The sequence below is a fragment of the Saccopteryx bilineata genome, chromosome X (genome assembly GCF_036850765.1).
Source record: "Saccopteryx bilineata isolate mSacBil1 chromosome X, mSacBil1_pri_phased_curated, whole genome shotgun sequence".
Lineage (NCBI taxonomy): Eukaryota > Metazoa > Chordata > Mammalia > Chiroptera > Emballonuridae > Saccopteryx > Saccopteryx bilineata.
The window spans coordinates 7,883,126-7,907,975 of record NC_089502.1 but is presented as its reverse complement, the minus strand read 5'-3'; the positions used below and the strand labels follow the sequence as shown (position 1 = coordinate 7,907,975).

Here is a 24,850-nt window from a genome sequence, read left to right as displayed (position 1 = left end):
AATACTTAACATATTGGAAGCCTTGGAGCTAAATGACAGAGAATTTAAAATAGAAATGTTAAAAATACTCAGAGATATACAAGAAAACACAGAAAGGCAATATAGGGAGATCAGAAAACAACTCAATGAACACAAAGAATATATTACCAAGGAAATTGAAACTATAAAAACAAATCAAACAGAAATGAAAAACTCAATTCACGAGCTGAAAAACGAGGTAACAAGCTTAGCTAACAGAACAGCCCAGATTGAAGATAGGATTAGTGAAATAGAAGACAAACAACTTGAGGCACAACAGAGAGAAGAAGAAAGAGACTCAAAAATAATAAAAAATGAGAAAGCCCTACAGGAATTGTCTGACTCCATCAGAAAGAATAACATAAGAATAATAGGTATATCAGAGGGAGAAGAGAAAGAAAATGGAATGGAGAATATACTCAAACAAATAATAGACGAGAACTTCCCAAGCCTGTGGAAGGAACTAAAGCCTCAAATTCAAGAAGCAAACAGAACACCAAGTTTTCTTAACCCCAACAAACCCACTCCAAGGCACATCATAATAAAGATGACACAAACCAATGACAAAGAAAAAATTCTCAAGGCAGCCAGGGAAAAGAAGAGTACAACATATAAAGGAAGGCCTATTAGATTATCATCAGATTTCTCAGCAGAAACTCTACAAGCTAGAAGAGAGTGGACCCCAATATTTAAAGCCCTGAAAGAGAGGAACTTTCAGCCAAGAATACTATACCCATCAAAGCTATCCTTCAAGTATGAAGGAGATATAAAAACATTCACAAATACAGAAAAGATGAGAGAATTTATCAACAGAAAGCCCCCACTCCAGGAAATACTAAGGGGGGTTTTCCAACCAGATTCAAAGAACAAAAGAAAACAACACCACAAGTAACAGCTCCACCAAGAACACAATAAAACCAAACTTAAACTGTGACAACAAAGGAAAAAAAGGGGGGAGAGGGGGGGAGAGGATGGAGATTAACAGTAGCAAAGGATGATGAAGTGCAGAAATACTTATAAGATAGGGTACTACAATGAATATGGTAGGTACCCTTTTCATTACTTAATGGTAACCACCCTTAAAAAAACCACCACAAAAACACTTGACTTAAAAAAGGTAGCAACAGAGGAAAGAAGTATGGAACACAAACAAACAAAAACAAATGATAGAAAAACAAAAGAGAAGAATCAAACTAGATACAAAACTAACAGAAAGCAATTTATAAAATGGCAGTAGGGAACCCACAAGTGTCAATAATTACACTAAATGTAAATGGATTAAACTTACCAATAAAAAGACACAGAGTAGCAGAATGGATTAAAAAAGAAAATCCAACTATATGCTGCCTACAAGAAACACATCTAAGCAACAAGGATAAAAACAAATTCAAAGTGAAAGGCTGGAAAACAATACTCCAAGCAAACAACACCCAAAAAAAAGCAGGTGTAGCAATACTCATATCTAATAATGCTGACTACAAGACAGAAAAAGTACTCAGAGACAAAAATGGTCATTTCATAATGATTAAGGGGAAGTTGAATCAAGAAGACATAACAATCCTTAATATATATGCACCAAACCAAGGAGCACCAAAATATATAAGACAGCTACTTATTGACCTTAAAACAAAAACTAACAAAAATACAATCATACTTGGAGACCTCAATACACCGCTGACGGCTCTAGATCGGTCATCCAAACAGAGAATCAATAAAGATATAGTGGCCTTAAACGAAATACTAGAACACCTGGATATGATAGACATCTACAGGACACTTCATCCCAAAGCGACAGAGTATACATTTTTCTCTAGTGTACATGGAACATTCTCAAGAATTGACCATATGTTGGGCCACAAAGACAATATCAGCAAATTTAGAAAAATTGAAATTGTACCAAGCATATTTTCTGATCATAAAGCCTTGAAACTAGAATTCAACTGCAAAAAAGAGGGGGGAAAACCCACAAAAATGTGGAAACTAAACAACATACTTCTAAAAAATGAATGGGTCAAAGAAGAAATAAGCGCAGAGATCAAAAGATATATACAGACAAATGAAAATGAAAATACGACATATCAGAATCTCTGGGATGCAGCAAAAGCAGTAATAAGAGGAAAGTTCATATCACTTCAGGCCTATATGAACAAACAAGAGAGAGCCGAAGTAAACCACTTAACTTCACACCTTAAGGAACTAGAAAAAGAAGAACAAAGACAACCCAAAACCAGCCGAAGAAAGGAGATAATAAAAATCAGAGCAGAAATAAATGAAATAGAGAACAGAAAAACTATAGAAAAAATCAATAAAACAAGGAGCTGGTTCTTTGAAAAGATCAACAAAATTGACAAACCCTTGGCAAGACTCACCAAGGAAAAAAGACACAGGACTCAAATAAATAAAATCCAAAATGAAAGAGGAGAGATCACCACAGACATCATAGAAATACAAAGAATTATTGTAGAATACTATGAAAAATTATATGCCACCAAATACAACAACCTAGAAGAAATGGATAAATTCCTAGAACAATACAACCTTCCTAGACTGAGTCATGAAGAAGCAGAAAGCCTAAACAGACCAATCAGCAGGGAGGAAATAGAAAAAACTATTAAAAACCTCCCCAAAAATAAAAGTCCAGGCCCAGACGGTTATACTAGTGAATTCTATCAAACATTCAAAGAAGACTTGGTTCCTATTCTACTCAAAGTCTTCCAAAAAATTGAAGAAGAAGCAATACTTCCAAACACATTTTATGAAGCCAACATAACCCTCATACCAAAACCTGGCAAGGATGGCACAAAGAAAGAAAACTACAGACCAATATCTCTAATGAATACAGATGCTAAAATACTAAACAAAATACTGGCAAACCGATTACAACAACATATTAAAAAAATAATACATCATGATCAAGTGGGATTCATCCCAGAATCTCAAGGATGGTTCAACATACGCAAAACGGTTAATGTAATACACCATATCAACAAAACAAAGAACAAAAACCACATGATCTTATCAATAGATGCAGAAAAGGCTTTTGATAAAATACAACACAATTTTATGTTTAAGACTCTCAACAAAATGGGTATAGAAGGAAAATATCTCAACATGATAAAGGCCATATATGATAAACCATCAGCCAACATCCTATTAAACGGCATAAAACTGAGGACTTTCTATCTTAAATCAGGAACAAGACAGGGTTGTCCACTCTCTCCACTCTTATTCAACGTGGTGCTAGAAGTTCTGGCCAGAGCAATCAGACAAGACAAAGAAATAAAAGGCATCCATATCGGAAAAAAAGAAGTAAAGCTATCACTTTTTGCTGATGATATGAGCCTATACATCGAAAACCCGAAGGACTCCACAAAAAGATTATTAGAAACAATAAACCAATACAGTAAGGTCGCAGGATACAAAATTAACATACAAAAGTCCATAGCCTTTCTATATGCCAACAATGAAATATTAGAAAATGAACTCAAAAAAATAATCCCCTTCACGATTGCAACAAAAAAAATAAAATACCTAGGAATAAACATAACAAAGAACGTAAAGGACCTATATAATGAAAATTACAAAGCATTGTTAAGGGAAATCGAAAAAGATACAATGAGATGGAAAAATATTCCTTGTTCCTGGATAGGAAGAATAAATATAATCAAAATGGCCATATTACCCAAAGCAATATACAAATTTAATGCAATTCCCATCAAAATCCCTATGAGATTTTTTAAAGAAATGGAACAAAAAATCATCAGATTTATATGGAACTATAAAAAACCCCGAATAGCCAAAACAATCCTAAGGAAAAAGAATGAAGCTGGGGGCATTACAATACCTGACTTTAAACTATATTATAGGGCCACGATAATCAAAACAGCATGGTATTGGCAAAAAAATAGACACTCAGACCAATGGAACAGAATAGAAAGCCCAGAAATAAAACCACATATATATGGTCAAATAATCTTTGATAAAGGGGCCAACAACACACAATGGAGAAAAGAAAGCCTCTTCAACAAATGGTGTTGGGAAAACTGGAAAGCCACATGCAAAAGAATGAAACTCGACTACAGCCTGTCCCCGTGTACTAAAATTAATTCAAAATGGATCAAAGACCTAAATATAAGACCTGAAACAATAAAGTACATAGAAGAAGACATAGGTACTAAAATCATGGACCTGGGTTTTAAAGAACATTTTATGAACTTGACTCCAATGGCAAGAGAAGTGAAGGCAAAGATAAATGAATGGGACTACATCAGAATTAAAAGTTTTTGCTCAGCAAGAGAAACTGATATCAAAATAAACAGACAGCCAACTATATGGGAACTGATATTTTCAAACGACAGCTCAGATAAGGGCCTAATATCCAAAATTTACAAAGAACTCATAAAACTCAACAACAAACAAACAAACAATCCAATAAAAAAGTGGGAAGAGGACATGAACAGACACTTCTCCCAGGAAGAGATACAAATGGCCAACAGATATATGAAAAGATGCTCAGCTTCATTAGTTATTAGAGAAATGCAAATCAAAACTACAATGAGATACCACCTCACTCCTGTTAGATTAGCTATTATCAACAAGACGGGTAATAGCAAATGTTGGAGAGGCTGTGGAGAAAAAGGAACCCTCATTCACTGTTGGTGGGACTGTAAAGTAGTACAACCATTATGGAGGAAAGTATGGTGGTTCCTCAAAAAACTGCAAATAGAACTACCTTATGACCCAGCAATCCCTCTACTGGTTATATACCCCAAACCTCAGAAACATTGATACGTGAAGACACATGTAGCCCCATGTTCATTGCAGCACTGTTCACAGTGGCCAAGACATGGAAACAACCAAAAAGCCCTTCAATAGAAGACTGGATAAAGAAGATGTGGCACATATACACTATGGAATACTACTCAGCCATAAGAAATGATGACATCAGATCATTTACAGCAAAATGGTGGGATCTTGATAACATTATAAGGAGTGAAATAAGCAAATCAGAAAAAAACAAGAACTACATGATTCCATACATTGGTGGAACATAAAAATGAGACTAAGAGACATGGACAAGAGTGTGGTGGTTACCAAGGGTGGGGGGGGAGGGAGGACATGGGAGGGAGGGAGGGAGGGAGAGAGTTAGGGGGAGGGGGAGGGGCACAGAGAACTAGATAGAGGGTGACGGAGGACAATCTGACTTTGGGCGAGGGGTGTGCAACATAATTTGATGACAAAATAACCTAGACATGTTTTCTTTGAATATATGTACCCTGATTTATTAATGTCATCCCATTACCATTAATAAAAATTTATTTAAAAAAAAAATAATACACCACAATCAAGTGGGATTCATTCTAGGAGCACAAGAATGGTTCAACGTACAGAATCAATCAATGTAATACACCACATCAACAACACAAGAACAAAAATCAAATGATCTTGTCAATAGATTCAGAAAAGGCATTTGATAAGATAAAACATCCCTCTATGTTTAAAACACTCAATAAAATCAGAGTAGAAGAAAATTAGGAAACATAATAAAGGCCATATATGACAAACCATCAGCTAATATTATACTAAATGGTGAAAAAATGTAGGCTTTTCCTTTAAAATCAGGAACAAGACAATGCTACCCCTCTCACTACTCTTTTTTTTTCTTACAGAGACAGAGAGAGAGAGAGTCAGAGAGAGGGATAGACAGGGACAGACAGACAGAAATGGAGAGAAATGAGAAGCATCAATCATCAGTTTTTTGTTGTGACACCTTAGTTGTTCATTGATTGTTTTCTCACTTGTCCCTTAACCGTGGACCTTCAGCAGACCGAGTAACCCCTTGCTCAAGCCAGCGACCTTGGGTCCAAGCTGGTGAGCTTTGCTCAAACCAGATGAGCCTGTGCTCAAGCTGGTGACCTTGGGGTCTCAAACCTGGGTCCTCTGCATCCCAGTCTGATGCTCTATCCACTGCACCACCGCCTGGCCAGGATCTCTCTCACTACTCTTATTCAACATAGTTCTTTAAGTTTTAGCCAGAGTGATCAGGCAAGAAAAAAAAAAGGCATCTATATCAGGAAACAAAAAGTAAAGGTATCACTTTTTGCACATAACACGATCTTGTATATAGAAAACCCAAAAGATTACACCAAAAAACAATTAAATAAACCAATACAGTAATGTTGTAGGATACAAAATCAATATCAAAACTCCACTGCTATTCCGATGAAACATTGGAAAATGAACTTAAAAAAAATTTCTTTCACAATTTCAACAAGAAAAACAGACATACAGACCAATGGAACAGAACCAAGAGCCCAGAAATAAAACCACATAATATGGACAAATCATCTTTGACAAAGGATCCAAAAACACACAATGAAGAAAGCCTCTTCAATAAAAGGTGCTGGGAAAATTGGAAAGCCCATGCAAAAGAATGAAACTTGACTACAGATTGTCCCCCTATGCAAAAATTCAAGATGGTTCAAAGACCTAGATATAAGATCTGAAAAAATAAATTACATAGAAAAAAACACAGGTACTAAACTCATGGCAGTAGAGACCTTGGCGGTAGAGAACAATTTATGTATCTGACCTCAAAAGCAAGGGAACTAAAGGCAAAAATAAATGAATGACTATATCAAACTAAAAAGCTTCTGCACAGCAAAGGAAACTGACAAAAAACCAAATAGGAATCCAACTAAATAGGAGAAGATATTTGCAAACAACAGCTCTGATAAGGGATAAATATCCAAAATATATAAAGAACTCACCAAAGTTCAGCAACAAACAAGTAAACAATCCAATTAAAAAATGGGGAGAGGATGTGAACAGACACTTCTCCCAAGAGGACATACAACTAGCCATCAGATATATGAAAAATGCTCTTCTTCACTAACTATTCAAGAAATGCAAATTGATACTAAAATTGGCTATTTTTAATAAAGCAGGTAGTAACAAGAGTTAGAGAAGCTGTGAAGAATAAGGAACCCTCATCCACTGCTGGTGGGAATGCAAATTAGTATAACCATTATAGAAGAAAGTATGGTGGTTCCTCAAACAATTAAGAATAGAATTACCATATGACCTAGCCACCCCTATCCTGGATATCTACCCCCAAAACTCAAAAACATTGGTATGTAAAAACACATGTACCCCCATGTTCATCACAGCATTATTCACAGTGATCAAGACATGGAAACAACCATAGTGCCTCTCAATAGAGGACTGGATATAAAAGATGTGGTATATATATACAATGGATACTGAGCCATAAAAATGATGACATAATGATATTTACAACAACATGGATGAACCTTAAGAACATTAGACTGAGTGAAATAAGTAAATCAGAAAACTCTACGAAGTGTATAATTTTACACATAGATAGGATAGAAAACTGAGACTCATGTACATAGATAAAAGTGAAGTGGTTACTGGAAGAAAGGGATGGGGAGGAGATTGGGGGAAGGGTGTAAAGAGGGACCAATATAAATTAATAGAAAATGACTGGACTTTGGGTGATGAGTACACAACATAATCAACAGTTCAAATGTTATAGAAATGTTCACCTAAAACATATGTACTCTTATTGATCAATGGCACCCTGTAAAGTTAATTTTCTAAATAAAATTTAAAAATTAAAAAAATTAGCCAATATAATAAATATATATGTAAAATCATTATCAAAATATTAGAAAACAGAAGTCAGAGACATAAAAATAGTTATGCACCATCAAAAAGTTCTATGTAGTTGAGTGGCCAGAGCAAAAAAAATGAAAAAGCCCACAAAATAAGAAACCCTTATGGATACAATCAACAATGTGGTGATTGCCGGGGGGCGACGTACAGGAAGGTATAAGGGGTATTAAATGGTAATGGATGAAGCCTTGACTTGGTGGGAGAACACACCATAGGGTCTACGGAGATACGATGTATTATTGAGCCACTGAAACTTGTATAGTTATTTTAACCAGTCACCCCAATAAAATTTAATTAAAAATAAATAAAAATAAAATTTCTGTGAAGCCAAAATAAATTTAAATTAATTAATTAATTAATCAATTAATTAAGAAAGAGAGTGGGGGCAAAATTAGGTTTACAGTTACTTGTATGGCAGTAATACAATAAATGGTAAATAATAATACAAAAATAAACTTTCAGGTGCCCGCAACTGTAAACCTACTTTTGCCAACCTGTATGAATAACTTTTAAGTATTTCCTCTATGTATTCTGAACCTACATCAGATGATGTTATAGTTTTTGCTTTAACCATAGAACATGATCTTAAAAATTCATATGAGGTGATTATTCTATTATACTGACCATGACTTTTACTCACTTCATCAGCTTGTTTTCTTTCATGACGTCCTTTCATCCTTGTGCTACAATTTCCTTTCCAGATAGAGAATTTCCTTTAGCCCGTCTTTAAGGATAGGTCTGCTGGCAACCCATTCTCTTAGATTCCCTTCACTTGTGAATGTCTTTAAATTCATCATTAATGAGTATTCAAACTTCGCTTAGATTCCTTTCTAATGAGCACTAACTTTTTTTTGTCTTGTCAATTTCTCACAATTTTATTGTTTCTTTCTTTAAAAAGTATAAAAAGTTGCCTGGTTACATAATTTATTTGAGCCTCATTTTATATTTTGAGCATCATATTGTGATTTTCCCATGCACCTATATTCAATTGATTTTATTCTGGTTAATTTTACTTTATTATTTTATTACTAGTCCATCTGCAAGAGCTAAAGAAGAAGGGGGGGATTATTCCTCTCCCCAACAGTTGTGAGATATATTGAGATACAAAGCTTCTACAGGATATATATTTTGCAAATATATATTTTCTCCCAGTCTATGGCTTGCCTACTGATTTTCCCAATATAAATTTCAAAGACCAGAAGTTTTTTATTTTGATAAAATTTATCAGTATTTTCTTTCTGGTTCTTGGGTTTTGTTCCTTTGAAAAAATATGTGCCTGTCCCAAAGTTATCAAGATCTTCTCCTATGCTTTATTTTTAAAATCTTATAATTTTGTTTTGCATTTTGATCTGTTGTTCATTTCAAGATAATTTTTGGATTTCTTCTAGTGGGTCAGAGTGGCAGCTTCTGGCTCACAATGCCAGAGAGTAGGAGAGTGGATCTGCAGGAAGTGTCTTCATACAGAGAGAAAACTTTCATCCTCCAACATAAAAAAACTGTGTGTGTATTACATGAGTAAGAGACAATATTCATTTCATTTTTAAGCACCTTTATTGAGGCAGACCATAATTAGCATACAATACATGGAGCATATTTATAGTTTATAATTTAATATGTTTTGACCAAGGTATACCCTCTTGAAGCCATCAATGCAATGAAGTGAATACATCCATCACCTTCATGTCTCCTCATGCCCTTTTATAATTTCTTCCTCCCAGCCTTTCCTTATTTCCACACCAGCAACTACTCATCTATACTATATTCTGTTAGTCTAGATCAGGGGTAGTCAACCTTTTTATACCTACCGCCCACTTTTGTATCTCTGTTAGTAGTAAAATTTTCTAACTGTCCACCAGTTCCACAGTAATGGTGATTTATAAAGTAGAGAAGTAACTTTACTTTATAAAATTTATAAAGCAGAGTTACAGCAAGTTAAAGCATATAATAATAATTACTTACCAAGTACTTTATGTCAGATTTCTGCTAAGTTTGGCAGAATAAATCTTTATAAAACAACTTACTCTACTTAAATCTATCTTTTTATTTATACTTTGGTTGCTCTATTACAGCCCACCATGAAAGCTGGAATGCCCACTAGTGGGTGGTAAGAACCAGGTTGACTACCACTGGTCTAGATTCATGGAGGAAGGGCCACTCACCAGGAGCTACAATTGGGAAGGGACACAACCACTATCAGAGACACACTGTCAGTAAAGGTTGTGGTAAGAAGTAAACACCTTTCCTTTACTCTTCTAACCTTGAATTTCATGAAGTTGCTTACCAGTGGCCAAACCTAACTACCAGACAGAGAGCATGGGACCACAGGTAATGCAGTCTGTAAGTGTCAGCCTTAAAGGACACATAGCATGTAAAGATAATCATATGTGCATAGCATATATAACAGTCATCTATTTCAAGAACTGTTGATGGGAAAAGTACAGTACTGGTCAGCCCATGGGCTTGTAGCATGAAGAGTGAAAACAGAACTAATTGCCAAGACCAGCCAGACAAGTTAGTGCCTCTCTATTTAGTGTGCATTGGTTGGGGGATTGGCAGAGCACAGCCTCCTCTTTTCATCCCCTGTGCCATCATTAAAGATGATGTTGAAATCCCTTCCCTGGGTCTCTAGAGACAAGAATTACCAGTAGTGGCTGGTTCACTCCTTGGTACTTCTGACTTGCTCCATAGTAGAGTCTATACTTCTTAACTTTATTGCAGTAGTCATCTTCATTCTTGTTCTCATACTGCAATATAATTATTTGAAGTAGTAGTATTTGTGTCTGTTGTCTCACACTGAATAATTGTCTTTTTCAGTATTCATCATCATGCTTGTTGTCACACACTGAAACAAACTTATTCCAGTGGTCATCCTCATAGTTGTTATAAGACACTAAACTTATTCCAGCTGTCATCATCATTGTCTCACACTAAATTTTAACCTTATTCCAATGGTCATTGTCATACTACTGTCTCACTTTTACACTTAACCATAATCTGTCATTCATTTTCTTGGTTGTTGTGCCATGCTGAATGTTATCCTATTCCCACAATTATGTTCTAGCTTGTTGTCACACTCTAAGTCTTTACCTTATTCCAGTAGCCATGTTTATGGTAGTTGTTCACACTGAATTTTAAATCCCCCCCCCAGTGATCTTCTTTCTTTTTGTTGCATATCAAACCTAACCTCATTCAGCAGTCAGCTTGATGCTTTTTGTCTCACACTGATAAATAACTTCACTCTGGCATTCATTGTTATGCTTGTTGTGTTAAACTGAAACATAATATTATTTGAGCAGCATCTAATTGCTTGTGTTGCCCAGTGAACTTTAACCTCATTCAAACAGTCTTATTCAGGATTGTTTCTCACACTGAGAAGAGCCTTATTCTGGCAGTCTTCACACATGGTATCTCACAATGAACCATAACCATTCTCAGTGAAAATTTCCGGTTTTTGTCTCACATGAAACAAATATTTGTCTTTGTGTTTGTGGTTTCGAACTGAATCTTAACTTTGCTACAGTGTATTGTTTCATGCTTGAAAGTGAAATTATTCCATTAGTCCAGTGGTAGTCAACCTGGTCCCTACCTCTCACTAGTGGGCGTTCCAGCTTTCATGGTGGGCGGTAGCAGAGCAACCAAAGTATAAATAAAAAGATAGATTTAAGTAGAGTAAGTTGTTTTATAAAGATTTATTCTGCCAAACTTAGCAAAAATCTGACATAAAGTACTTGGTAAGTAATTATTATTATATGCTTTAACTTGCTGTAACTCTGCTTTATAAATTTTATAAAGTTACTTCCCTACTTTATAAATAACCATTACTGTGGAACCGGTGGGCGATTAGAAAATTTTACTACTAACAGAGATACAAAAGTGGGCGGTAGGTATAAAAAGGTTGACTACTCCTGTATTAGTCAGATCTATATGCTTGTTATCAAATATTGAACTCCAGTTTTATTCACGTGTCATCTATGCTTGTTGTCTCACCCTGACCCTTAATATAATTCATGTAAGTCACTTAGAAAAACTAAATGTGACTTTCTGTTTAGTTATTAATATTTTAAATACAATGATTTGTCTGACTGTTATGGTAAAAAATAATCTTCCCATTCTCTTTTGGGAAAAATACTGCAGCACAAATTAATTTAGTAGAGAGCAGTGAAAACATAATTACACTTAAAACATAATTTAGAAAACAAATGTACTTCTTCTAGATGAGTAAGTAGGATTTATAATTTCTGGTAACAAAAGCCAACAAGAAACAAGTAAAGACATTTGTGTCTTACCATGTTTGCATGCATCATAAAGACAACAAAAATAAGTTTTAAACTTTTACAAGAGATAAATACAAACAAACATATAAATAGGAAAAACTGATCCTTGTTTATTTTTACTCTGAATTGCCTTCTATATTTAGTAACAAAATTTTAACTTTTTAAAGGTATGTGATAGATATAAAAAATTTCTCACTTTAACAAAAAAATGTAGTTTTCATTTTATAATACACAGGTTAGGTATTAATGATACAGTTTTAAATAAAACAATTTAATGCCAAAACCTGTATTTCTTTGCTATAACTGGAGAAGACTTAAATCTGGCATTGTATCAAATCTTATCCCAGCATGCATACTGTATTGCCCCGTTCCAATCTGATATATGCTAGTTGGTAACCTAATCCCATGGTAATGTTGTCAAGTGGTATTCCTCACTCCTCCAATTTTTCTTCTTCAGTCTTAGAAACACCAGGCACATCAGAGGAAAGTTCAGTCAGAATATTTTAATAAAAGTTCTTTGTGAAATGATTTGTCTATATTTATGAGGTTTGATTACACCTTTTGATTCTGCAGATTCACCTGCTTCTCCAATTGCTGCTACTTGGCCAGTTTGTATTTGTGGCAACTGAAAAACTGATGTTTGTAGTGTCTCAATTACTCCCTGGACAAGTATGGTTTGGCTTGAGGGCAATTACACTAGAGTTACAGCTGTGGAGCTGCTTCTGGTACCTGATCTAGGTACAGAATGCAGAGATTGAATTTTTATCAGTCTGAGTCGGCATCTGAGCAGATTTGCTCTCTGTCATGGAATATTACACAGAATCTCTTCCATCCTGCTGGGATTCAATTGTTTCCCTGACCATTTGTCTTAATATATTTTTCCTTCTACATTTGTTCATTATTAAGACATTTGTAATAAATGATTGGCTCCTTCCCCTTCTTTCTACATATAACTGTCTATGATGTGATTTCTGTAGCAGACCACCCCACTGATTACAGATAGGGCAAGGTGGAAATGATGAGCCCCCAGGTCTTCGGGAGCTTCACCACTACACAGTATCCTATTGCAGTCAGCCCCATGTAGCCCCCGATCACCTCTGTTGTGCAGCTGGCTTCTCTGCCTAGTTGGATTCTGTAGTAGTAATTTTTTATGCTGTTGCCACACACTAGGCACTAACATTGTTTGACTCTTTGCCTTAATGTTTTGTGTCTCCTTATTAGACAGGACAAGGATCTGAATGAAGGTCTGGGCTCTTCTTACTAAATGCTATTCTTGCTAAATAATAAAATGTAGTACAGTATTTTGCAGCTACAGCTGCAACTGATGAGCAGCTGGATAATATTAACTAACAGGAATCCCAACTGGATAATATTAACTAACCTCAAAGAAGAAATCAACATATAATTAACCAAATATTGTATATAAGAAATGGCTAAGCCTCACAGTAGAAGACAAAGCTTTAGATGTGAATCCCCTGTCTTCTTTACCTGCTGCAAGTAAATAAAACTATCTATTGACAGCTATGTCTCATTCTTGAATAGAATATTCCAAGTGGTGAACCCCTTGAATTTGGTAACATCCTGGTCAATAAAAGTTCCAGGTATTGTCATTCTTATAATAAACCTTAAACTTATTCCACTGAACATCCTCATACTTATTTCACTTTTAAACCTTTGCCAAGGTCAGCTTCATGTTGTGTCTTCCAGTGAAACTTAATCCTTTTCCAAGCTGGTGAACTTTGAATCCTAATTGGCATCTGTAAATGCAACTGAATGCCCAGCATTCTCCTAGATTAGGGGAGAATGAACCATTTTCTTAAGGGTAAATCAATTTCTTCATATGTTAGATGTTTGGCAGCTAAATCTGTAGACATGCTTTTTTACTATAACGTGTACTGAAGCTTTCTGGCATCACATGAAAAAATTGAGTTTTCAGTCCCACTTTTACCCGTAAGGGTGAGTCCTCACCTTGTGTATGAAACATTGGTAGAGCTATACTAATCCAAGAGCTATCTGATGCTCTTAATCTTAGGAGCCTTTAAAGATGTGAATCAGAATGTAGTGATGTGATAAAGTTAATTCAATTCCCACTAAGGGAAAACAAGAGTTCAAAGCTTGGGGATTTTATTGTTCAGAACTCGGTATGTCAAAGACGGAGGTCTACGTGGACCCTGAAGATTGTTAAGGTAGATAGAGAAAGCATTTGGGTTTGAATTCATCACTCATACAAGGTGTGGTGGACACAACAGAAAGAGATTTATTCAACTTCCTAGTTCTTCAGCAGCTGGAGCAGTTAAAGGATAATGTCAAAGCTGCATTTAGAAGGGTGGTTCGTGTTCTCTATTTTATTTTTTTCACTTCTCTAGAAACATGAAATCTCGGTCAGTTTATGTAGGAGTCATAGCATGAGCTTTGGTAAGACTGAAGATTAAAGAAATTTTGTTTTGAAAAGGTGAAAAGATGTGTAAAGAAGCAGGTAGTAGGAATGAAAAAGGGTCTGGCATGAAGTACAGAGTATTATTATTCATCTTGGACATTCTTCCCTTCACAAAGTAGCACTTCAAAATGCAGGCCATATCAAAAGGTGAAGATTATGGTAGGAGTATCCAGGAGAAAGATCATGGATGGAACATGCCATTGCTCTGTTGAAAGGAAATTCTGAGTGCAGTAGTAAGAGTCTGCATACATTCAACATGAACTACTCATATTATTTATTTCAAATAAAAATCTAGAAAAATTCTTCAGTGACTCAGTAGTTATATATTCTTTGATTGTAAAGTGGTTCTCTAATATAAGAATCAAGCTGCCAGGTAATCCTTGGAGATAAAATTTTGTTTTTGAAAATCAATGCATCATGTCTGTTGGGGATTGAGATTGATATCACTCATTCAGAAGAAAAATATATAATATTTTAATATCTTTGGACTCTTAAAAATTTGAACTTGGATTTTTCTTGTTGTTTGAGAAGTCCTGTCTTACAATGCAAGCTAGAAAAGATGCAAGCTGGGTAGAGATCAACCTATACCTCATTCTGGTGAGAAAAGAATCTACTACCATGCCCAATCTCAGTAGTTAAAATTCCAGAGTCAGAGGGTTGAGTAAACAGATACTAATACTAAGAACAGACTAAGAGATGAGCTGTGACAGTCATTTCTTAGTGTCACAGTATTGAATATTCATTTAATATATTCACAGATGACTAGGGGGGGGGGAAAGCACAGGCTGCCCAAGATTTAAGTGTGAGCTTTGGTTGTTTTCTCTTTTTTTGTATTTTTCTGAAGTGAGAAGGCAGAGACAGACTGCTGCATGTGCCAAACTGGGATCCACCTGGCAAGCGTACTAGGGGTAGATGCTCTCCCCATCTGGGGCTGCTGCTCCATTGCAATTGGAGCCATTTTTGCACCTGAGGCGAAGCCATGGTGCCAGCCTCAGCACCAGGGCTAACTTTCTCCAATGGAGCCTTGGCTGAAGGAGGGGAAGAGAGAGAGAGAGAGAAATGAGAAGGGGAGAGGTGGAGAAGCAGATTGACACTTCTCCTGTGTGCCCTGACTGGGAATCAAACCTGGAACTTACACAAGCTGGGCCAACATTCTACTGCTGAGCCAACCAGCCAGGGCCATGAACTTTGGTTCTTTATAAGAATGTTCTGGATGTCAAGAGTAATGACAGCATGAAAAATACCCTTGATCTCTCCCCTTGAAATTTCAACAAACTGAACAGCTATAATGGCAGTTTGAAGAAATCCCAGATGGGCTCCCAGGCTTGCCTGAAAAGATCTGTGAATTGAATCAACTAAAGGTGGGAAGGGTGAAAATGAGGAGCAAAAAGAAAAGTATTCACAGTCAAGTTCTGGCGAGGGAAAAAGCCCAGACTGTCTAGGCTTTAATCTGCAGGGGCTTCAGAGAGGGGAGAATGGAGTGACTGGATCTTTTTCTGCTAGGAGAAGCAGAGAGACTTGGGGGGGGGGGTCAGTTGCAGAGGTACTGAAACAAAGAGGTGGCAGAATGAGGGGCTTATGGCTAGTGTTCTTGCAGACTGCTGGCCGCCTGCACTCAGGACAGAGACAAAGAAATACAAGGTGCGGCCCCCAAGCCTCTCATATCTCACCTCCCTTCCCTTGTGGGGTATGAACTGTGGCAGAGACATAGCCCAACGTTAATAATACAGGGCCTCTCTTCCCCCTGAAGAGAAGTGCCCCGTCTCTCATACCGTGATCTGTTGAGACATGAGGAGGATCACCCAGAGGCCTCAGATTGAAACTGTTAAGGCCATAAAGCCCTCACTACATACCCCACCCATCATTGCAAATGCAGCACAGCCTCCATTATCAGACAACGTCTCTATGGAGGTCAACCTGGGAATTTCCTACAGCTAAAACTTGTAATACAGTGCCACCTATGGGAATAAAAAAAAACACAGAAAATCCTCTTGGAACTGGAATGTCACTGCCTTTGCATTTTTTCTTTTATTTATTTTTGGTGGGTCTTTTGTTTGTTTTTGAGTATTATTTTCTTTGGGTTTGTTCTGTTTTCTTGGGGTTTTTCTCTTGTATTTTTGTTTTTATTTTTGTAGTTGTTTTTTTAATTTCTTAACAATACAATGCTCAAATGCCATCAAGGCAGAGGAAAACTATACCATGGCTAACCAAGAAAGAAACACAGTTCAGGAAGAAAATAAAATATCTCCAGAAAGCAAACTAAATCACATGGAAACATTGGAGTTAAATAATAGAGAACTCAAAATTGAAGTTTTGAAAATACTCAATGAGATGCAATAAAACACTGATGGGAAATTTAATGAGCTCAGCAAACAAATTCATGAACAAAATGAGTACTTCATCAAGGAGACTGAAAATTTAAAAACAGCTGAAGAACTTAATACATAAATTGAACAATGAATTAGCAACTTTAGCTAATAAAACAGGCCAGTTAGAGAAGAAAATCAGTGACATAGGCAACTAGAGATGATACATAGGTAAGAAAAGAGAGACTCATGAATTTTAAAAAGTGATAGAGTTCTATGAGAATTCTTTGACTCCATCAGAAAGAGCAATATAAAAATAATGGGTATATCAGAAGAAGAGAGGGAGATGAGAATGTAGAGCCTATTCAAACAAATAATTGATGAGAATTTCCCAAGCCTAAGGAAAGAATCAGATCATTGAATCCAAGAAGCAAACAGAATGCCAGGTTGTCTAAACCTAAACAGGCATTCTACAAGCACATTGGAATAAAATATTCAAAAATCAATGACAAAGAAGGACTCCTTATGGCAGCTAGGGAAAAGAACATAACTATAAAGGAAGGCTCATCAGGGTATCATCAGATTTCTCAACAGAAACTCTACAAACCAGAAGAGAGTGGACCCAAACATTCAAAGTTCTGAAAGAGAGGAGTTACCAGCCAAGAATATTATATCCATTAAAGTTATCCTTCACATACAAAGGTGATATAAAAACTTTTCTAGACATACAGAAGCTGAGGGAATTTATCACCAGAAAACTCTCAGTTCAGGAAATCCTCAAGGGGGTTACTCCACTGGATACTAAGAACAAAACAAAACAAAACTACAAGTAAAAGCTCCACAAGTTTACAATATAAATAAGGATAACCTGTGACAATAACATAAAAGGGGAGAGTATAAAGATCTGTCATACCTAAGGAGGATGGAGCGTAGAGTCACTCATAAGATAAGGGACCCTTATATTTATGAAAATTTTTTCTTAATAGCCTAATGTTAACCACCACCACCACCACCAACAACAACAACAACAAAAAACAATACTGAAACACATAGCTTAAAAAAAGAGGAACCAGAGGAAAGAAGTATAGACTATCACCAAACAAAAACAACTGACAGAAACACAAAGTAGAACCAAAAGAGACACAGAGGTAGTAGAAAACAAAACATAAAATGGCTATAGGAAATACTCCAGTGTCAATAATTACCCTAAATGTAAATGAACTGAACTCAACAATAAAGAGGAACAGAAAAGAAGATTGGATTAAAATGCAAAACTCAACAATATGCTGCCTTCAGGAAACATATCTTAGCTGCAAGGACAAAAGTAGACTTAAAGTAAAAGGTAAAAATGGTTCTCCAAACAAATAATACCCAAAGAAAAGCAGGTGTAGCCATACTAATCCCTGACAATGCTGACGTCAAGACAACAAAGGTAACAAGAGACAAAGATGTACATTTAATAATGATAAAGGGAACAGTATATCAAGAAGACATAACTCTTCTTAATATATATGCATTGAATCAAGGTGTACAAATATATATAAGACATCTTCTAACAGCACACAAAAGAGGAAACAGACAAAAACACAGTCATAGTTGCAGAGCTCAACACACCATTGATGGTTTTAGATAGATGATCCAAACAGAAAATCAATAAAGAAATATCGGCCTTAAATGACACACTAATCCAAATGGACATGATAGATATTTGCAGCACATTAAATGCTAGAATATCAGATTATACATGTATTTCCAGTGTTCATGGAACATTTTCAAAGATATGTTGGGTCACAAAACTAACATCAACAAGTTCAGGAAGACTGATATTATACCAAGCATATTTTCTGAGAATAAGACTTTGAAATTAGAATTCAACTGCAAAAAAAAAAAAAAAAAAAAAAAACCTACAAAACTGTGGAAATTAAACAACATATTTCTAAAAAAAATGATTGGGTCAAAGAAGAAACAGAAGCAAAGATCAAAAGATATATATAGGCCCTGGCCATCTAGCTCAGCAATAGAGTGTTGGCTCATCATGTGGAAGTCCCAGGTTTGATTCCTGGTCTGGGTACACAGGAGAAGTGCCCATCTGCTTCTCCATCCTTCCCCTTTTCATTTATCTCTATCACTCTTTTCCCCTCCCACAACCAAGGCTTCATTGGAGCAAAGTTGGCCTGGAGGCTGAGGATAGTTCCATGGCCTCCACCTCAGGGCTAGAATGACCCCAGTTGCAATGGAGCAATGCCCAAGATGAACAGAGCATCACCCCCTAGTGGGCATGCCAGGTGGATCCTGGTCGGGCGCATGCAGGAGTCTGTCTCTCTGCTTCCCTGCTTCTCACTTCAGAAAAATACCCAAAAAAAGTATATATACAGACAACTGAGAATGACAACATGACATATAAAAACTTCTGGGATGCAGAGAGAGCAATAAGAAGAGGAAAGTTAATATCATTATAGGCTTATATCAAGAAACAAGAGATCCCAAGTAAACAACCTAACATTACATCTTAAAGAACTAGAAAAATAAGAACAAAGGCAAACCAAAGTCCGCAGGAGAAAGGAAATAGTAAAAATTAGAGAAGAAATAAAGTAGAGAATAAAAAATCTATAGAAACAATATTACAACAATGAGCCGGTTCTTTGAAAAGATCGAGAAAATGGACAAATCACTGGCTACACTCACCAAGGGAAAAGGAGAAATTACTCATAAAAACAAAGAACAAAAGAGAAATTAACAGACATCACAGATATACAAGAGGGTCATATTAGAATAATATGAAAGATTATATGCCACCAAATTCAACAATGTAGAAGAAATGGCTAAGTTCCTAGAACAATACAATCTTCTTAAACTGAATCACGAAGAAGTGGAAAACCTAAATAGGCATATAAGCAGGGAGGAAATAGAAACAACTATCAAAAACCACCCCAGAAACAAAAGTTCAGGGCCAGTAGGCTATACTAGTGAAGTGTACCACACATTCAAAGAAGTTTTTACATGTATCCTTCTCAAAGTCTTCCAAAAAATAGAAGAAGCAATACTCCCTAACACATTTTATGAAGTCAACATACCCTGATAGCAAAATCAGGCAAAAGCAACACAGAGAAAACTACAGACCAGTGTCTCTAATAAATAGAGATGCAAAAATCCTAAACAAAATACTAGCAAATCGAATACAAAAACACATTTAAAAATAATACATTATGATTGGGTGGGATTCAGTCCTGGAGCACAAGAATGGTACAATATATGCAAATTGATCAATGTAATAAACCATATCAATAAAACAAAGGACAAAAATCATATGATCCGGCCCTGGCTGGTTGGCTCAGCGGTGGAGCGTTGGCCTGGCGTGCGGGGGACCCGGGTTCGATTCCCGGCCAGGGCACATAGGAGAAGCACCCATTTGCTTCTCCACCCCCACCCGCTCCTTCCTCTCTGTCTCTCTCTTCCCCTCCTGCAGCCGAGGCTCCATTGAAGCGGGGATGGCCCGGGTGCTGGGGATGGCCCCTTGGCCTCTGCCACAGGAGCTGGGGTGGCTCTGGTCGCTGCAGAATGACGCCCTGGAGGGGCAGGGCATCGTCCCCTGGTGGGCAGAGCGTCGCCCCTGGTGGGCGTGCCGGGTGGATCCTGGTTGGGCGCATGCGGGAGTCTGTCTGACTGGCTCTGCCCATTTCCAGCTTCATCTTAAAAAAAAAATCATATGATCCTATCAATAGATGCAGAAAAGGCATTTGATAAGATACAACAGCTATTTATTTTTAAACACTTAACATGGGTATAGAAGAAAAGTACTTCAACATAATAAAGGCCATATATGACAAACCATCAGGCAATATCATACTAAATAAATGGTGTAAAACTGAAAGTTTTTCCTCTAAAATCAAGAAAAAGACAAGGCTGCTCACTCTCTCAACTATTATTTTACATACTTCTGAAACTCTTAGCAGGAGCAATCAGGCAAGATAAAGAAATAAAAGGCATCCATGTTGGGAAAGAGGTTAAGGTATTATTATTTCCAAATGACATGATCCTGTATATACAAAACCTCAAAGACTCAACCTAGGAATAAACTTAACAAAGGATGAGAAGAACCTTTATATTGAAAATTATAAAGTACTACTGAAAGAAATGGAAAAATATCCCATGTTCATGGATGGAAAGAATGAACATATTTAAAATGGCCATATTACCCAAAGCAATATACAAATTGAATGCAATCCCCATTAAAATTCCAATGTCTTTTTTTTTTTACACAGAGACAGAGAGAGAGAGAAAGAGGGATACAGACAGACACACAGGAACAGAGAGAGATGAGAAGCATCAATCATCAGTTTTTCCTTGTGACACCTTAGTTGTTCATTAATTGCTTTCTCATATGTGCCTTGACCGTGGGCCTTCAGCAGACCAACTAACCCCTTGCTCAAGCCAGCGACCTTGGGTCCAAGCTGGTGAGCTGTGCTCAAACCAGATGAGCCTGCCCTCAAGCTGGTGACCTTGGGGTCTCAAACCTGGGTCCTCCGCATTCCAGTCTGATGCTCTATCTGCTGCACCACCACTTGGTCAGGCCCAATGGCATTTTTAAAAGAAATAGAACAAAAAATCACCAGATTTGTATGGAACTATAAAAAATCCTGAATAGCCAAAGCAGTCCTAAGATAAATGAATAAAGCTGGAGGTATCATACTACCTGACTTCAAATTATACTACAGAGCTACAATAATCAAAAAGCAAGGAATTGGTAGAAAAACAGACATACAGACCAATGGAACAGAATCAAGAGCTCACAAATAAAGCCACATACATATGGACAAATAATCTTTGACAAAGGAGCCCAAACACAAAATGCACAAAAGAAAATCTTTTCAATAAATGGCACTAGGAAAACTGGAAAGCCTCATGCAAAAAGATGAAAATTGACTACAGGTTGTCCTCCTGCACAAAAATTAATTCAAAATGTATCAAAGGTCTAAATATAAGATATGAAATAATAAACTACATAGAAGAAAACATAGGTACTAAACTTCTGGACCTTGGCTATAGGGAACAATTTATGAATTTGACCCCAAAGGCAAGGGAAGTAGAGGAAAAAATATATATAAATGAGAGTATATTAAACTAAAAATATTCTGCACAGCAAAACAAACTGGCAACAAAACAAAAACACAGCCAATGTAATGGGAGTTGAGATTCACAAACAGCTCTGATAAGGGGTTAATATCCAAAATATATAAAGAACTCACAAAGCTCAGCGACAAACAAGCAAACAATCCAATTAAAAAATGAGGAGAGGATCTGAACAGACACTTCCATGAAGACATACAAACAACAAATAGATATATGAAAAGATGCTCATCTTCACTAGCTATTAGAGAAATGCAAATGAAAACTACAAGGAGATACCACCTCACACCTGTTAAATTGGCTGTTATAAACAAGACAGATAATAATAACAAGTGTTGGAGAATTGGGGGAGCAAAAGGAACCCTCATTCACTGCTGGTGGGAATGTAAACTGGTATAGCCATTATGGAAGACAGTATTGTGGTACCACAAAAAATTAAGAATAGAATTACCATATCACCCAGCAATCCCTCCACCAGATATCTATCCAAAAAAACTCAAGAAACATTTGTACACAAAGACACATGCACCCCCATGTTCATCACAGCATTATTCACGGTGTACAAGATATGGAAACACCCAAAGTTTCACTTGGTAGAGGATTGGATAAAGGTGTGGTGTGTATATATATATTGTGTATATATATATACACAGTGAAATACTACTCAGCCATAAGAAATGATGATATCTTGCCATTTATGACAATATGGATGAACTTTGTATAACAAGTAAAATAAGTAGATCAGTTAAAGCTAAGAACTATGTGATTTCACAGATAGGTGGGATATAAAACTGGCTCATGGACATAGATAAAAGTGCAGTGGTTACCAGAGGGAGGGGAGAAAAGAGGGACAAATATATGGTGATGGAAAATGATTTGACCCTGGGCAATGGGCACACAACACAATCAACAGTTCAAATGTTACAGAAATGTTTACCTGAAACTTATGTACTCTTATTAATATCATCCTGTTCAATTTAATTTATAAATAAAAAAAGAATGTTCAGCCAACAGGATTAGGCTATAACGAGAGGGTTTCAGAAAGAAAGATCATGCAGTTTCCTAGAGGTTCCCAGAATGTTTCTCTTCAGAATATCATGGTGACTGCAGGTGCAAGAGGGCAGTATAATGTCTTTCCTCCCTGACCTGATGGTGAGTCATTTGGGGGTTGATTCAACTGTGTGTTCCCTGATTACCTAAACTTCAGCATACACAACCTTCTAAGCACACTATGAAACAATCCCCACTGATTCAGAAGAAACCTAAGAGTCCCATGGCAGGTTCTCTCTGCTTTCAGGACAGACCAGTATAGAACCCCAAGGGAGAGCTTTCTCTGCCTGGTGTGGAAAGTCTAGGTCAGTCTAACTTTTTACACAGGGGGCCAGTTCACTGTCCCTCAGACCATTGGAGGGCCGGACTATAAAAAAAAACCATGAACAAATCCCTATGCACACTGCATATATCTTATTTTAAAGAAAAAAACAAAACGGGGACAAATACAATATTTAAAATAAAGAACAGGTAAATTTAAATCAAACTGACCAGTATTTCAATGGGACCTATGGGCCTGCTTTTGGGTAATGAGATGGTCAATGTGCTCCTCTCACTGACCAATGAAAGAGGTGCCCCTTCCGGAAGTGTGGTGGGGGAGGATAAACAGCCTCAAGGGGCCAGGCCATAGTTTGGAGACCCCTGGTCTAGGTCTCTCCTAGGTCCTTTAGCCTCCTGCTTTCACTGTCAGCTTCGAAGCTCTTAATAATTGCTATAGAACAGCCATAAAATGGGGTTTAAAAAACTTTTAAGAGTGGAATGGAGAATACAGGAATGCAGATGTTTCGAATGGGGAGCAAGGCAATCTATTGTGTCACTGTCCCTTCATAAGCACAAGGAAACCCCTAAATACATTAACCTAATTGAAGGGTCCAATACTGTATTGTAAATATGTGCCTTACAAATAGAACCCTTATTTTCTAAGGTTTTTAGAATACTCACTAAATTTTATCAAACGTATCTTTTAAAAAAATGAACTTTTAAAACAGAAACAGAATAAACCTCATTTTATTTTTTTTTAAATAATTTTATTTTTTTAATGGGGTGACATCAATAAATCAGGATACATATATTCAAAGATAACATGTCCAGGTTATCTTGTCGTTCAATTATGTTGCATACCTATCACCCAAAGTCAGATTGTCCTCTGTCACCTTCTATCTAGTTTTCTTTGTGCCCCTCCCCCTTTCCCTCTCCCTCTCCCCCCCCCCGTAACCACCACACTCTTATCAATGTCTTAGTCTCACTTTTATGTCCCACCTACGTATGGAATAATGCAGTTCCTGGTTTTTTCTGATTTACTTATTTCACTTCGTATAATGTTATCAAGATCCCACCATTTTGCTATAAATGATCCAATGTCATCATTTCTTATGGCTGAGTAGTATTCCATAGTGTATATGTGCCACATTTTCTTTATCCAGTCATCTATCGATGGTTTTTTTGGTTGTTTCCATGTCCTGGCCACTGTGAACAATGCTGCAATGAACATGGGGCTGTATGTGTCTTTACGTATCAGTGTTTCTGAGTTTTTGGGGTATATACCCAGTAGAGGGATTGCTGGGTCATAAGATAGTTCTATTTTCAGTTTTTTGAGGAACCACCATACTTTCTTCCATAATGGTTGTACTTTACATTCCCACCAACAGTGTATGTGAACCTCATTTTCTAATCACAATTCAGCAAAACCAAAAATTAAGTGGAAAATGGCAATATTGTACAGCTCTTGGGTTAGAGGAAGTATTAATGAAAAGTGTAATAACAAACAATTTTGAAATTATCAATGACATTATGATGATTAATTCTATGTACCAACTTGACTGGGCTAAGGGAAGCCCAGATAGCTGGTAAAATATTTCTGGGTGTGTCTGTGAGGGTATTTCCAGAGATTAGCATTTGATTGAGTAGGTTGAGTACAGAGATCTACTGTTACCAATGTA

General features: G+C 36.6%; 1 protein-coding gene and 1 pseudogene across 3 annotated transcripts in view; one reads left to right on the top strand and one right to left on the bottom strand.

The window, feature by feature from the left end:
- Nucleotides 1-24,850, top strand: part of LOC136316972 (integrator complex subunit 6-like) — a 482,266-nt gene that overhangs the window by 96,587 nt on the left and 360,829 nt on the right. The window lies entirely within an intron of this gene.
- LOC136317353 (cAMP-responsive element modulator pseudogene) lies at nt 12,288-12,853 on the bottom strand (annotated as a pseudogene).